Consider the following 15855-nt stretch of genomic DNA (forward strand, 5'->3'; position numbering starts at 1 on the left):
GAACCCATAACAATAATCTCATCTCAAAGGGATAAGAAATAAAACCACTAACCTAAGTAGCTATGTAAAACAGTATTTGAATTATACATACAGGCCTACTTTGGAGCTATTGCAGGTTTGGTTCCAGACCACCACAATAAAGCAAATATCACAACAAAGCAAGTCACACAAATTTTTTGATTTTCCAGTACATATAAAAGTTATATATATACCATACTGTAGTCTATTAAGTGTGAATAGCATTATTCACAAAAAAGTATGTCTAAAAATGTATGTACCTTAATTTTAAAAATACTGTATTGCTAAAAAAAATGCTAACAATCATCTGAGCCTTCTGTGAATGATAATGTTTTTGCTAGTGGAGGGTCTTGCCTCGACATTGATGGCTGCTGATTGATTAGGGTGGTGGTTGCTGAAGGTTGTAGTGGCTGTGGCAATTTCATAAAATAGGACAACAATGAAGTTTGCTACATTGATTTACTCTTCCTTTCACAAAAGATTTATCTGTAGCATGAGATGCTGTTTGATAGTACTTTACCCACAGTAGAGTGTCTTTCAGAATTGGAGTCAGTCATCTCAAACCCTGCTGTTGCTTTATCAACTAAGTCAGTGAACTATTATAAATCTTTCATTGTCATTTCAACAGTGTTCACAGCATCTTCACCGTGAATAGATTCCTTCTCAAGAAACTACTTTCTCTGCTCACGCATAAGAAACAACCCGTCATTTGTTCACATTTTATCATGAGATTGCAGCAATTCAATCATTATCATCAGGCTCCACTTCTAATTGTAGTTCTCTTGGTATTTTCACCATATCTACAGTTACTTCCTCCACTGAAGTCTTGAACACCTCAAACCCTTAAGTCATCCATAAGGGCTAAAAGCAACTTCTTCCAAACCCGTGTTAATGTTGAAATTTTGACCTCCTCTCATAAATCATGAATTTTTTTGTTGTTGTTGTTTTAGAGACATGGTATTACTCTGTTGCCTAGGCTTGAGTGCAGGGGCGCAAACATGCTGTAACCTTCAACTCCTGTACTCAGGCACCCTCTTGCCTCAGCCAACTGATTAGCTAGGAGGACTACAAGTGTATGTCGCCATGCCCGGCTATTTTTTTTCTTTTTTTTTTCTTTTTTTTTTTTTTTTTTTGGTAGAGATGTGGGCTCACAATGTTGCCCGGGCTGGTCTTGAACTTCTGGATTCAAGTGATCTTCCCCCTTTGGACTCCCAAGTTGCTGAGGATACAAGCATGAGACACTGCGCCCAGCTAAGAAATGTTCTTTATGGCATCTAGAATGATGAATCCTTTCCAGAAGGTTTGCAATTTGCTTTGTCCAGATCCATCAGAGGACCAACTATATATAGCAGCTATAGCCTTACAGAATGTATTCTTAGATAATAAGCCTTGAAAGTAGACATTACTGCTTGATCGATGGGCTGAAGAATGGATGTTGTGTTAACAGGCCTGAAAACAATACTTGTGTCCCTGTACATCTTCATCAGAACTCTCCGGTGACTAGATGCATTGCCAATAAGCAGTAATATTTTAAAAGGATTCTTTATTTTTCTGAGCCATAGGTCACAACACTGGGCCTACTAAATATTTAGTAAACCATGTTATAAATAGATATGCTGTCATCCAGGCTTTTTGGCTTCATTTATAGTGCACAGGCAGAGTAGATTTAGCACAGTTCTTAAGGGCCCTAGGATTTTCAAAATAGTAAATGAACATTGGCTTCAACTTAAAGTCACCAGCTGCATTAGCCCCTATCATGAGAGTCAGCCTGTTCTTTGAAGCTTTGAAGCCAGGCATTGACTTCTCTTTAGCTATGAAAGTTCTCGATGTCATTTTCTTCCAATAGAAGGCAGTTTCATTGAAAATCTGTTGTTTAGTGTAGCAACCTTCATCAATTATCTTGCTATATTTTCTGCATAACTTATGACAGCTCCTTGCACTTTCATGTTATAGAGATGGCTTCTTTCCTTAAACCTCAGGAACCAATCTCTGCTAGCTTCCAGCTGTTCTTCTGCAGCTCCCTCATCTCTTTTCATAGAATTGAAGCGTGTTAGGGACTTTGTTCTGGATTAGGCTTTGGTTTAAGGGAATGTTGTGGCTAGTTTGATCTTCTATCCAGACCACTCACTTTCTCTATATCAGCAACGAGGCTGGGTGGCTTTCTTATTCATGTGTTTACTGGAGTAGTGTTTCAAATGCCCTTCTAGATCTTTTCCTTTGCATTCGTAACTTGGCTACCTGTTTGGAGCAAGAGGCCTAGTTTTCAGTCTCTCTGTCCTTTTGATATGCCATTCTCACTGAAGTTTAATCATTTCTAGCTTTTGATTTAAAGTGAAAGACGTGACTCTTCCTTTCACTTGTATACTTAGAGTCCATTGTAGGGTTATTGATGGGACTAATTTCGGTAATGTTGTGTCTCAAGTAATAGGGAGGCCTGAGGAGGAGGAGGGAGATGGACTAACAGCTGGTCAGTGGAGCAGTCAGAACACACACAACATTCACTGATTAATTTCTCAATCTTCTATGAGCGCAGTTCATGGGGCCTCCCTCAAAACAATTACAACAGTAATATCAAAGATCACTGATCACAGATTATCATACAGATATAATAATAATGAAAAAGTTTGAAATGTTGCAGAAATTACCAAAAGGTGACAGAGACATGAAGTGAGCATATGTAGTTTGAAAACTGATGCTGATAGACTTGCTCGAGGCAGTGTTGCCATAAACCTTCGATTTGAAAACAAAAACAAGAGACAAAAACCCTTGGAAGCACAATCAAACAAAGTGCGATGAAATGAGGTATGCCTATACTATAAAACTCCAGATAAAAAGAACTATACATAAATGTATGTACTCCAGACCATGATTATTGATTCTGAAACTACTTAATGTATATAGCAGGAACAAGCAAATTAGTAAATATAGACAATGACAGTCATGATTCTCATTGTTGGAGACAGTGACAAAAATAGAAAGTAGGCAGTCTAGAATAAACCCTGTGGTGCTAGACAGGTGTCAGTATGATCTAATGATTTTTGTTAATATATATACAGATATATAGAAATAAAAATGTATGGAGATATGTGTGTGTGTATATTTCCTAATCTGTCTGCTGAGAGGGCCTAGAAGCAATGACAAAGGTATAATGACACAGTAGCAGTGAATATATTTGGCCAAGTCTTGGTTTCTCAATACAATTTTCCCAATAAAAGTAATCAAGGGGCCAGGCGCAGTGGCTCACACCTATAATCCCAGCACTTTGGGAGGCCAAGGCAGGTGGATCACAAGGTCAGGAGATCGAGACCATCCTGGCTAACACGGTGAAACCCCGTCTCTACTAAAAATACAAAAAATTAGCCAGGCGTGGTGGCAGGCACCTGTAGTACCAGCTACTTGGGAGGCTGAGGCAGGAGAATGGCACGAACCCGGGAGGCAGAGCTTGCAGTGAGCTGAAATTGCACCACTGCACTGCAGCCTGGGTGACAGAGCAAGACTCTATCTCAAAATATATATATATATATATATATAGTAATCAAGGCTCCTGGAGAAATAGTTGGTTTCAGACAGACCTGGGGCAGGGAAAGTATAATATGAGCCTGGATCATTTTGCAGTGCTAGAAAGTAAGGGAGTGCTCAGAAATTGATGGCAAAATGTCAAAGTCACATAGGAGCCAACTTAAAGGAACATCTAATGACCAAAGCTGGGACAATTTCAGCAAAAAATAAATAATGGTTGTATTAGTCCGTTCTCACACTGTTATAAACAACTACCCAAGACTGGGTAACTTAGGAAGAAAAGAGGTTTAATTAACTTACAGTTCCACAGGCTTAACAGGAAGCATGACTGGAAGGCCTCAGGAAACTTACAACCATGGCAAAAAGTGAAGGGGAATCAAGCACCTTTGACATGTCCTGGCTGGAAAGCAAGAGAGTGAGGGGGAAAGTGCCAGACACTTTTAAACCATCAGATCTGGTGAGAATTCACTCGCTATCAAGAGAACAGCATGGAGGAAAGTACCCCCATGATCCAGTCACCTCCCACCAAGTCCCTCCCCCAACATTAGGATTACAATTCAACATGAGATTTGGGTGGGGACACAGAGCCAAACCATATCAATGGTAATAATGGAGTAAAACCCATAGAATAAAATAAATATCTTTGTGCTGATAAGTAATTGAATAAATAAGTGGAGGAGAAGGTATAAGCATTTCTTATGGTAGAATTCCAATAAACAAATGTAGAAGGGAAAATTGAAATAGAAAGTCACCTTTTAACAAACACCCCAGTAACAATAGTAGGCAAAACCACCATCAATAGATGCTAAAATTATATGTGTATAGTTATGATGTGAAACAGAATTTTGCAGCATTTCAAAGTATTTCTCCACAAACTATGTAAGAATTACAAAGGGAAAAATGTAACTTCACAATGGGGAAACATGGAAGACACCAGCTTAACCAGGTGGTCAAAGTCAGAACTGAGAAGACACACAGACATCATGAACCCCCTGACAGGGTACAGTGAAAACAGCACGTCATTTCTGTGGCATTCTTGTCAAAGTGCAGAGCCCCAATGTAATCATGAGAAAACAGCAGGCAAACTCTGGCAACGTATGACATCTGTTATCTGAGCTGAGTAGCCCCTACCTTTTGGACAGTGTGTATTTAATCTTGTTTCACCATTCCCTGTGCCTCCACAATTTTGAGTCTGGGTCTCACTGTGTGTGTGCCATTGATTTTCTTATAGTAGCAAATTATTCTCTTCAGACTTCTCTGCCAAAAATTACAAAAACAACTTTCAGTGGAATGAGAGAGCCATGTACTTAAAAAAAATGAGAGAGAAAATATTACTTTGTAGGAATGAAGAACATCCCAAAGTGTTTAAAATGCCAACTCCAATCCAGCTTCATTAGTTTACTTACCTGCCTGGCATTAGTGAAATTTTTATTGGGTAAAGATAAAAATAAGAAGAGAAATTTAAATGGATAAAACGACCTGAGTTAAGGATTGATTAAATATTTATCTTTGAACCATCTATGAATAACAGATGTGTTAAATATTTGATTGGATAGATAGTATTAGGTCACTTCAGATTTGCAAATTTATATACATATAATTGGTAGGATAATTAGATGGAGATGGATAGCTTGAAATGAGAAGACAAGCTAGGAAGCACTGCAGTCATGTGGAATATAATGTTGAGGGCTTGAACCGAAATTATGGGTGTGGAAATAGAGAAGGAAAGTAATATATGATAGATGGTTCAGAGGAATGTCTGATAGGACTTGGGATCAATTGGATGAAGGGACTAAAAAAAAAAATTAACTATTAAGGTTTAAGGCCTGATGATGCCTGGAAACCGTGTGGTGGTTGGAAAAAGATAAATGTAGAGAAAACACTTATATAACTATTATAGTTAATGAAAATTGAACTCATCACTGTATGACAAGGATGCCCTCACCAGCTACCCAGCAAAATCAAAATGGTTATGCCCCGTATGTCTCATATCACCCTTGCACAGAACAGTGGAAGGGAAAAACTAATTTCTACCACTACCACCATCACTAGAATGTGGTTTGGACTTCTTCAGAATCTCCTTTCTACATAACAGGCACTGAAGTGGACTCAGCAGGCAGAACTGCCCAACATTCTTCCATTTCTACACCTATTTTCCAGAAACAACAACCAGATGGCTTCTCGAAATGCTACTGCCTTTTCCTAAGTTTTATTGTCTTTTCTTTAAGCAGCATGATGAATTAGAAAATACATGATCTTGGGTAGTCTGACAATGTAAGTTCAAAGTCAGGTTTCACATTTTGTTAGCTATATGACTTTGAGTGAGATATGCAATTTCCCTGCTGCAATTCTAAAGTTCCAGATTTAGCAAATAAAACTACATGATGCCTAGTTAAATTTAAATTTCAGATAAATAATGTATTATCTTTTATATATATATGTTATATATATTCATATATATGAATATGTATCGTATAATATCTGGGGCATACATATAGTAAATTTTTTATCATTTATTTGAAATTTAATTTCGTGTCATTTTATCTGGTAGCCCTATGAAATTGTGATGTACAGTTATTATTTTAAAAATCATTTATATTTTCATTAGCTTGGGTGTTTAGGAACTATACCTTTTGGAAGAGACATCTACATTATAATCTATCAGATTTTGAATATAATGTTTTGACATGGCTATCTGTATTCTTAAAAAATATAAGAGCAATCTGTGTAAATATATCTGGTAATAGTCATTTTCTGTCATTTGATTTCTTGAAATTTGGGTCACGGAGGATATAGTAGTTTCCTTGAGCTGCCTTAGCAAATTATTCCAAACTTGGAGGCTTAAAACAACAAAAAATTTATTATCTCAAACCAGGACTCCAAAAATCAAGATGTGGTAAGGCAGCATTCCCTCTCAATGCTTCTCTCTCTCTCTTTCTTCCTCTCTCACTCTCACCCTCACTCTTCGAGACAGGGTCTCTCTGTCACGGAGGCTGGAGCGCAGTGATGTGATCATAGCTCATTGCAGCCTCAAACTTCTGGGCTCATGGAATTCTCCAGGCCTTCCCAGTAGCTAAGACTACAAGTATGAGCCACTGTGCCCATCTGGGAGAATTCTTGACACTTTCAACTTCTGGTGGCTGCAAGCATTTCTTGGCTTATAGATTCATCACTACAATCTCTGACTCCATCTTTGTATGGCTTTCCCCTGTGTGTCTCTATGCCTTATATCGACCTTTCCTTTCTTTTATAAGGACAACAGTCATTAGATTTAGGCCCCACTCTAAATCCAGGATGATCTCATCAAGATCTTTAACTTAGAAAGCGGAGGCAGCGGGGGAAGATGGCGGCGGCTGTTCCACAGCGGGCGTGGACCGTGGAGCAGCTGCGCAGTGAGCAGCTGCCCAAGGACATTATCAAGTTTCTGCAGGAACACGGTTCAGATTCGTTTCTTGCAGAACATAAATTATTAGGAAACATTAAAAATGTGGCCAAGACAGCTAACAAGGACCCCCTGGTTATAGCCTATAACCATCTTTTTGAAACTAAGCGTTTTAAGGGTACTGAAAGTATAAGTAAAGTGTCTGAGCAAGTAAAAAATGTGAAGCTTAATGAAGATAAACCCAAAGAAACCAAGTCTGAAGAGACCCTGGATGAGGGTCCACCAAAATATACTAAATCTGTTCTGAAAAAGGGAGATAAAACCAACTTTCCCAAAAAGGGAAAATTGCTGGTATACAGGAACACTACAAGATGGGACTGTTTTTGATACTAATATTCAAACAAGTGCAAAGAAGAAGAAAAATGCCAAGCCTTTAAGTTTTAAGGTCGGAGTAGGCAAAGTTATCAGAGGATGGGATGAAGCCCTCTTGACTATGAGTAAAGGAGAGAGGGCTCGACTGGAGATTGAACCAGAATGGGCTTATGGAAAGAAAGCACAGCCTGATGCCAAAATTCCACCAAATTCAAAACTCATGTTTGAAGTGGAATTAGTGGATATTGACTGAAATAGTTCAGCTCTAAGGATATTAGCAACAATGATAAAACTTGGCCTTGAAGAAACTTACATAACTAGTTAGAACTTGTTACTATTGTAAAGGAAGAGTCAACTGGAAAATTCAAGGAGTTAATAAAATTTGTTTACTTGATCCCAGCTTTTGAGAGATGTAATCCCTTATGAATCCCTGAAGTCTAAAATACTTTCCTACAGCTGTGTAAAATACTGGTCAAGGAGAACTTTTTCCTTTTACCTCATGTTGTAAACTAAGTGGCTCAATAAAAATTTATCCACTGTCAAAAAAAAAAAAAAAAAAGAAAGATCTTTAACTTAATTACATCTTCAAAGACCCCATTTCCAAATAAGGTTATGTTCACAGCGACTAGGGGTTAGGATTTGGACATACGTTTGGGGAGGACCCAAGTTAACACACTACAGGAAATAATTCATTTTTTTCATGTACTAGGAACTAGTTTAAATGATCAAAAAAAATGACTGACAAAGCCAGTCTCCCAAAAGATGGGGTATTTCTCTGCCCCCTGTGATGAAATCAATACATAAAACTGGAAGCAAGCGTCAAGCAGTACAGTCTTTATTCAATGACCATGAAATTGAGAAGTGAGAGCATAGCCCACAAATTGATTTCTCAATTAGTGAGGGGTGAAGGGGTTAAAATATGCGGTTTCTTTAATGAAGGGGTTGGACATTAAAAGCAAGGGGAGGAATAGTCATGTCTTTTCCAGAAATGGGCTGCCTTCTTTTTTTTTTGTCATTTTATGGCTTCTTCTGGTCATTGTCATGGTGATTGTCAACTGTCATTGTGCTGATGGGAGCATTATTTAGCATGGAAATGAGGCTATAATGAAGCTTGAGGTCTTTTTGAAGTTGTTCAATGGCTATCTTGGTTCTAACTAGTCTCAGCTTGCTTAGTTACAAAGGCGACTTTTTATCACAGGCGTTCTGTTTCTTACAGATAAGCAAAGTTTAGACAGGGTAGGAATTCAGGCTATGTCATGTAGGCATTACGCTAGGTAACAATATGAACCTGTTTATTGTGATTCTGTTTATAATAGTGTTTTAAAAAAAAATCCTGTGTTGAGTAGATTTAGAGAATCTCATTCACTCCACTCTGAAACTCTTCATGTCCACTCTGTGAGTCTGGTGTGTCATAGCTAAAGAAAAGTTTGCCAGTGTTGTGAGAACAATATTTTCAAGGTAGAGTAAGAATTTAAAAGCCTGGGGGATGGGAAAGGTTTTAGAACTTTACCCCCAGTGAAGTTTCACTTTTTTCACACTATACTGAAGTCTCACTAATTGAGAACTTCTACCAGATATAAGGGAGCCAGATCTGAGAAAAATAAATTTTTGGACATTTTTTAAAAAGCAATTCAATTTAATAAAACTGAAACATATTCTCTATTTTAAGTGTAAACAAAGTCTTTTTCAAGTTAGAGGGCCTGTCAGCAATTTTATCATTAGAATGTAATTTATGAAAGCTCAGAGAGAGTTATTCTCTGATTGAGGAAGGCATAGTAATATTTCTAGTATGTAATATGCATCAGGCATGATGGTTGGCATTTGCATATATATTCTCTGATCCTAACAAAATTGATCATACGAGCAGCTGCCACCTTATCACATGTGCTTATGGTTTGGTATTCAGGTTCCTCTTTGTTTTCGATCCTTGGGAATTTTCTTTAGGATAGGATGGCCAGTGATATGGTTTGGCTGTGTCCCCACCCAAATCTCATCTTGAATTGTAGTTTCCATAATCCCCACGTGTCGTGGGAGGAACCCAGTGGGAGGTAATTGAATTGTTGGGGTGGTTACCCTCATGCTGTTCTCATGATAGTGAGTTTTCATGAGATCTGATGGTTATATAAGGGGCTTTTTCTCCCTTTTTCTCATTCTTCTCTTCCTGCCACCATGTGAAGAAGGAGGTGTTTGCTTCCCCTTCCACCATGATTGTAAGTTTCCAGCCATGCGAAACTATTCGTCAATTACTCTTCTTTCCTTTATAAATTACCTAGTCTCAGGCGTGTCTTTATTAGCAGCGTGAGAACAGACTAATACAGCCATATATCCCAGTTTTTCTGGAGGCAGTTGTGTTTTTTACCTGGTGACTGACATAATTGTTAATACCACCCCATTTTACTCTCAAAAGGGCTCCAGTTTCAGAGACATGGAATATACTGATGCTTCCTAGAATAAATCTCATTAAAGTTCATCAGAAAATTAAACATTATGGTCGATCCTTTTTTCCCAGGAAGAGAATGCAACTTGTAACATCAGAGAAAGTTTTGTCTCTAAGCAGGTTTCAGAAAGTTTTGCTGGCAGTCCCTTCTTTAGATTTATGCAGCCTTTAATGAGCTATCTTGATCAAGAAAAGGCCTGTCATGTTGTGTTTTTGTGCTAAAATCATGAATTGAACATGTTGCTAGTCAATCACTTTTTGCATTTCCTACAGTTGGTGGGAATCAGGTATAGCCTTGTTTTACCCAGTACAGACACAATTATTTCCATGCATTCTAATGTTATTTCTTTAACCAGTGTTTTGCCATCGGGAAATTTTTTTAAAATAATGTATAGTAACTTAGTTTTAATGATAGTTATTTCATATAGTCTATGATTTTAAGCTTCTAATACACATATATATACACAAAGACACCCATACCCCTACATACACACATATACATATATATGTATATATATACATACATACATATATATAAGCTTCTGAATAATACATATATAGCAGGTCCTCAAATAACATCATTTTGTTCACCTGTGTTTTGTTATTACACTGATGAGAAAAAAAATAATCTATTCCCAGCCAGGCCACTGTCTGTGTGGAGTTTGCACATTCTCCCCATGTCTCCCTAGGTTTTCTCTCTGGGTGCTATGGTTTCCTCCCACATCCCAAAGATGTGCATGTTAAATGAAAATTGTCTTAGTCTTCGTGAGTGTGGGGGTGTGTGAGCACACCCTGCAATGAGATGGTGTCTTGCCCGGGGCTGGTTCCTGCCTTGCACCCTGAGCTGCAGGGATGGGCTCCAGCCTCCTGAACTGGAATAATTGGGTAAATAATTATCTCACTTGTTTTGTTAATCTGCATCTGCCTTAAATGTATGTTGTATTAATATGTTCCCACACTGCTATAAAGAACTACCTGAGATTTGGTTAAAAAAAAAAAAAAGAAAAGAAAGGAGGTTTCATTGGCTCATGGTTCTGCAGGCTATACTGGCTTCTCTTTCTGGGGAGGCCTCAGGAAATTTACAATCATGGCAGAAGGTGAAGGGGAAACAGGCACATATTTACATGCACAGCAAGAGAGCAAGAGAAGTGGGGAAGGTGCTATACCCTTTCAAACAACCAGATCTCATAAGTATTCTATCATGAGAACAGCAAAGGGAAGGCCTGCCCCCATGATTCAGTCACCACCCACCAGCTCCCTCCTTCAACACTGGGGAATTACAATTCGACATGAGATTTGGGTGGGGACACAAAGCCAAACCATAATATTCCACCCCGGCCCCTCCCCAATCTCATGTCCTTCTCACATTTTAAAACACAATCATGCCCTCCCAACAGTACCTGAAAGTCTTAACTGATTACAGCATTAACTCAAAAGTCCAAGTCCAAAGTCTCATCTGAAACAAGGCAAGTCCCTTCTGCCTACGAGCCTGTAAAAAAAAAAAAAAAAAAAAAAAAAAAAAATTAGTTACTTCCAAGATACAATAGATTTACAGGCAATGGGTAAATGCTCCCATTAAAAAAGGTAGAAATTGGCCAAATAAAGGGGCTACAGGCCCCATGAAATTCTGAAACCCAGCAGGGCAGTCATTAAATCTTAAAGCGCCAAAATGATCTCCTTTGACACCATGTTTCACATCCAGGGAAGACTGATGCAAGGGATGGGCTCCCAAGACCTTGGACAGCTCTGCCCCTGTGGCTCTTCAGGGTACAGACCCTGCAGTGGTTTTCACCAGTTGGTGTTGAGTGCCTGCAGCTTTTCCAGAAACATGGTGCAAGCTGTTGATAGGTCTACCATTCTGGAATCTGGTTACCCTTTCCTCACAGCTCCATTAGGCAGTGCCCCAGTGGGGACTCTGTGTGGGGGCTCCAACCTCATGTTTTCTCTCTGCACTGCCCTACTAGAGGTTCTCCATGGGGACTCTGCTTTTGCTGTGGACTTCTGGCTGGACATCCAGGTGTTTCCATACATCCTCTGAAATCTAGGCAGAGGCTCCCAAGCCTCAACTGTTGCCCTCTGTGCACCTGGACATTTAACATCACATGAAAGCTGCCAAGGTTTTTGGTTTGAACCCTCTGTAGCAGCAGCCTGAGACATATCTGGGGCCTTTTAGCATAGCTGGAGCTGAAGCAGCTAGGATGCAGTGTGTCATGTCCTGAGGTGGCACACAGAAGCAGAGCCCTGGGTCTGGCGCACTAAACCATTTTTCTCTCCTAGGCCTCCAGGCCTGGCTGCCACAAAGACATCTGAAATGCCTTTGAGGTATTTTCTTCCATTGTCAGCAATCAACATTCAGCTCCTCTTATGCAAATTTCTTCAGCAGGCTTGAATTCTTCCCCAGAAAATGGATTTTTCTTTTCTACCAGATGGCTAAGCTGCAAATTTTCTAAACTTGTATGCCCTGCTTCCCTTTTAAATATAAGTTTCAGTTTCAGATAATCTCTTTGCACATGCATATGAGTGTACACTCTTAGAAGCAGCCAGGCCACAACTTGAATGCTTTGGTACTTAAAGATTTCTTTAGCCAGATACCCTAAATTATCTCTCTCGAGTTTAGAATTCCACAGATCTATGGAGCAGAAGCACAATGCCACCAGTTTCTTTGCTAAAGCACAGCAAGAGTGACCTTTACTCCAGTTCCAAATAAGTTTCTCACCTTCATCTGAGACCTCCTCAACCTGGACTTCACTGTCCTTATCACTATCAGCATTTGGTCACAATTTTATAAGTCTCTAGGACGTTCCAAACTTTCCTACATCTTCCTTTCTTCTTCTGAGCCCTCAAAACTGTTCCAACCTGTGCCCATTGCCCAGTTCCATAGCTGCTGCCACGTTTTCAGGTATTGTTATAGCAATGCCCCACTTCTCTGGTACCAATTTTCTGGATTAGTCCACTCTCACACTGCTATAAAGACATACCTGAGACTGGGTAATTTATAAATGAAAGAGGCTTAATCATCTCATGGTTCTGCAGCCTGTACATGCTTCTACTTCTGGGGAAGCCTCAGGAAACTCAGTCAAGGCAGAAGGTAAAGGGGAAGCAAGCATGTCTTCACATGATGTTGAGTGAGGATGTACTGTATTTTCTTCTTTTACTGTTTTATTTACATAGATGCAAAACAGTATCACTCACTGACACACAAAGATTTCCTGTTGCATGTTCATAAAACTAGAGCCATAAGTTGTAGTCATGCATTGTTTAATGACAGGGATACATTATGAGAAATGTGTTAATAGGTGATTTTATTGTTGGGCGAACATCATAAAGTGTACTTACACAAACTGAAATGATATAGCTTACCACCAAGGCTATATGCTATAGCCCATTGCTCTTAGGCTACTAACTGTACAGCATGTGACTGCAGTTAATACTGTAGGCAGTTGTAACACAATGGTATTTGTATATCTAAACCTATTCCAACATAGAAAAGGTACAGTAGAAATATGATATAAAAGATAAAAAACGGTACATCTGTGTATAGTCCATTCTCATGTTGCTATAAGAAATACCCAAGACTGGGTAATTTATAAAGAAAAGAGGTTTAATTAACTCTCAGTTCTGCATGGCTGGGAAGGCCTCAGGAAACTTACAATTATGGCAGAAGTTACCTCTTCACAGGATGACAGGAGAGAAAATGAGTACCAGCAGGGGAAATGTCAGATGCTTATAAAACCATCAGATGTCATAAGAACTCACTATCACGAGAACAGCATGGGGAAACTGCCCCCATGATTCAATTACCTTCCACCAGGTCCCTCCCATGACATGTGAGGATTATGGGATTACAGTTCAAGATGAGATTTGGCTGGGGACACAAAGCCAAACCATATTATTCCACCCCTGGCCCCTCCCAAATCTCATGTCCTCACATTTCAAAACATAATCATTCCCTTCCAACAGTCTCCCAAAGTCTTAACTCATTCCAGCAGTAACCCAAAAGTCCAAGTCCAAAGTCTCATCTGAGACAAGACAAGTCCCTTCTGCCTATGACCCTGTAAAATCAAAAGCAAGTTAGTTAATTCTTAGATACAATGGGGTTACAGGCATTGGGTAAAATACAACCATTTCAAATGGGAGAAATTGGCCAAAACGAAGGAACTACAGGCCCCATATAAGTCCAAAGTCCAACAGAGCAGTCATTAAATCTTAATGTTCCCAAATGATCTCGTTTGACTCCATGTCTCACGTTGATGCAAGAGGTGGGCTCCCACAGCCTTGGGCAGCTCTGGCCCTGTGACTTTTCAGGGTGCTACCCCCCTCCTGGTTGCTTTCACAGGCTGGCATTGAGTGTCTGTGGCTTTTCCAGGCATATAGTGCAAGCTATGGGTGGATCTACCATTCTGGGGTCTGGAGGACAGTGACCCTCTTCTCGTAGCTCCACTAGGCAGTGTCCTAGTGAGGACTCTGTGTTGAGACTCCAACCCCACATTTCCCTTCCACACTGCCCTAGCAGAGGTTCTCCATGAAGAATCCACCCCTGCAGCAAACTGCTGCCTGGACATCCAGGTATTTCCGTAAATCCTCTGAAATCTAGGCGGAGGTTCCCAAATGTCACTTCTTGACTTCTGTGCACCCACAGGCTCAACACCATAAATGGAAGCTTGGGACTTGCCCCCTCTGAAGCAATGGCCCAAACTGTACCTTGGCCCCTTGTAGCCATAGCTGGCACTTAAGCAGCTGGGACACAGGGTACCATGTCCCAAGGCTGCATAGAGCAGGTGAGCCCTGGGTCCAGCCCATGAAATAATTTTTGCCTCCTAGGCCTCTGAGCCTGTGGTGGGAGGGGCTGTCATGAAAGTTTCTGACACGGCCTGTAGACATTTCCCCATTGTCTTGGTGATTAACATTTGGTTCCTCATTACTTATGCAGATTTCTGCAGCAGGTTTGAATTTCTCCCCCACCTCCAAAAATGTATTTTTCTTTTCTATGGCATCGTCAGGCTGCAAATGTTCTAAATTTTTATGCTCTGCTTTCTCTTGAACACTTTGCCACTTAGAAATTTCTTCTGCCAGATACCCTAAGTCATCTCTCTCAAGTTCAAATTTCCACAAATCTCTAGGGCAGGGGCAAAATACTGCCAGTCTCTTTGCTAAAGCATAGCAAGAGTCACCTTTATGCTAGTTCCCAGAAAGCTGATCTCCATCAGAGACCATCATTGTCCATATTACTATCAGCTTTTTGGTCAAAGCCATTCAGGAAGTCTCTGGGAAGTTCCAAATATTTCCTCATCTTCCTGTCTTCTTAGCCCTCCAAGTCTCCAGCTGGTTCTAAACTTTCCCACATTTTCCCGTCTTCTTCTGAGCCCTCCAAACTGTTCCAGCCTCTGCCAATTACCAAGTTCCAAAGTCACTTCCACATTTTTTGGTATCTTTACAGCAGCACCCCACTCCTCCTGGTACCAATTTACTGTATTAGTCTGTTTTCATGCTGCTATGAAGAAATACCCGACACTGGGTAATTTATAAAGAAAAAAGGTTTAATTGCCTCACAGTTCCACATGGCTGGGGAGGCCTCAGGAAACTTACAATCATGGCAGAAGGTACCTCTTTGCAGGGTGGCAGGAGAGAAAATGAGTGCCAGCAAGAGAAATGCCAGATGCGTATAAAACCATCAGATATGGTGAGAACTCACTCACTATCATGAGAACAGCATGGAGGAAACTGCCCCCGTGATTCAGTTATCTCTCACCCTTCCATGATTTGTGGGGATTATGGGATTACAATTGAAGGTGAGATTTCAGTGGACACAAAAATCCAAACAATATCAACCTATATAGGGCATTTACCATGAATGGTGCTTGCAGGACTGGAAGTTGCTCTGGGTGAGTCAGTGGGTAGATGTGGAGAACTAGGATTTTACTGTTGATGATACACACTGTACACTTAGGCTACACTAAATTTATTTTAAACATTTTTTTCTGTCTTTTAATAATAAACTTTTGCTCATTGTAATCTTTTTTAATTTATAAAATATTTAATTCTGAGAACTTTTTGACTCTTGTCATAACAGCTGAAAACACAAACATATACAGCTATACAAAAAGTATTTTCTCTTTATATCCTTATT

The 15855-nt window shown here is 39.8% G+C and overlaps 1 protein-coding gene and 1 pseudogene across 14 annotated transcripts in view; both read left to right on the forward strand.

The window, feature by feature from the left end:
- The window catches only part of MCTP1 (multiple C2 and transmembrane domain containing 1), a 594209-nt gene that overhangs the window by 277440 nt on the left and 300914 nt on the right, over positions 1–15855 (forward strand). The window lies entirely within an intron of this gene.
- LOC126956964 (peptidyl-prolyl cis-trans isomerase FKBP3-like) lies at positions 6831–11272 on the forward strand (annotated as a pseudogene). Its single transcript, XR_007726615.1, has one exon. The product of XR_007726615.1 is annotated as a peptidyl-prolyl cis-trans isomerase FKBP3-like (transcript).

The sequence above is a fragment of the Macaca thibetana genome, chromosome 6 (genome assembly GCF_024542745.1).
Source record: "Macaca thibetana thibetana isolate TM-01 chromosome 6, ASM2454274v1, whole genome shotgun sequence".
NCBI lineage: Eukaryota > Metazoa > Chordata > Mammalia > Primates > Cercopithecidae > Macaca > Macaca thibetana.